Genomic DNA, 1,487 nt, shown 5'->3' on the forward strand with positions numbered 1-1,487 from the left:
TTGGACGTAATATATGTGGCAATTTTCGAGGTATTCCACTTGAAATGAACTAGGAACGTTCGTACGTTATCTAAATTCTTTTTCTTTTCACTTTTCTCTGTTGACAAGTCTACAACTTTTTGGTATAAATAATTATCTTCATCTACAAATTGCTCCATTCTGCTTCCAAAATATTCTTGAGCTTGTTCTCCCTTCATCTTCTAATATCACAATCTCACAACCAAAAAGGGGGGAAAAATGGTCTTCTCTAGTTCGTTCAAATTGCTGGCCATGGCTCTTGTTTTAGCAGTCATGTTGCTCATGTCCTCTAAGATAGTTGAAGCAACACCAAATTTCAAACTCGGTTTGTAGAAAGACTACTTTGATTGTTTTAATTTCTGTTTTGTTAAAATTTTTCTTCTTCTAGCATCTAAGATTGTTCTCTTTGATTCCTTTTTCTTTTCTCTCTAGCTAGTGAATCTTCAACCACCACCCCCCTCCCCCTCTCCCACACCCCAGGTTGGTCTAGCGATTTCTAAGGACCCACAAGATCTTTGAGGTCCCGGATTCAAAACTCCTAACTAGCATCCATAATACTTCTTCTAAATCTAAATCTAAGGGGTTGATCTAATGAGTGCTAATGGCCCGTAAGATTTATGAGGTCCAGGAATTAATCGAAACTCAGCATCTTTGGGTCCACGCAAGGGATTTCCATCTGTAATATATAATTGTTTGTGTGTGAAATGAGAGACTAAATGCTCGAAAAGCTCTGAATACCTATATTAGAAATTAAAAAAATATTTAAAAAATTGTTAAATTTGATTGTGTGTGGTTTCATTGTTGCAGGGCGAAGGGCTCTTGATAATGTACCACCATATTGGGGTCGCTACCCAGTGCCGCCCGAAATTCCAAGAAGTGGAGGCCACCACACTCCCTCACCATAATTGCCAAGGTGGATGCAAAGCAGATCTGGAGAGGAACATGGAGTCTGAAGATGCCATATGCTACTGCCAGATCATTAATATCTACTATTTGAAGACATGTTTTAGACGTTTCTTTTATGCATGCATGTTGTGCCATGTTTGATGGCTAAATAAGATATGTTTAAGGTTCAATTATTCTGGTCTTATAGTACATGTAGTATGCTTAAATAAAATATTAGAAAGATATTAAATGCAATACTATGTTTAGAGTTTGGCATTGTAATGACTTGAGTTGAGTATAATCAAGTGAACAAATAGGATTCACTATTGGAATAAATGAAGAGTAAATGTCTTCCAAAGAACTTTCAATTTTCTCCTATATATTGATTTTCTTGTACCTGTAAGCAGTAACACTAAATTCTTTAGTGCAAATTATACCCCAAAAGTTTGGAGATTTCTGAATTTTGTATCATGAAGTTTCAAAATTTTGATTTTATTGCTGGAAGTTATATTTTATTTGTATTAGTAACCCCACTGTTCATATTTTCCATTAAGTACTACATAAGCTTGTTACACTTGCTTAGT

The 1,487-nt window shown here is 35.4% G+C and overlaps 1 long non-coding RNA gene across 1 annotated transcript; it reads left to right on the forward strand.

The window, feature by feature from the left end:
- Window positions 1-1,264, forward strand: LOC126717341 (uncharacterized). The gene is made up of 2 exons (XR_007652529.1): window positions 1-343; window positions 826-1,264. It is a non-coding gene; the product is annotated as an uncharacterized LOC126717341 (long non-coding RNA).
- The last annotated feature ends 223 nt before the right edge of the window (window positions 1,265-1,487 follow it).

This window comes from Quercus robur, chromosome 3 (genome assembly GCF_932294415.1).
Source record: "Quercus robur chromosome 3, dhQueRobu3.1, whole genome shotgun sequence".
NCBI classification, from domain to species: Eukaryota; Viridiplantae; Streptophyta; class Magnoliopsida; order Fagales; family Fagaceae; genus Quercus; species Quercus robur.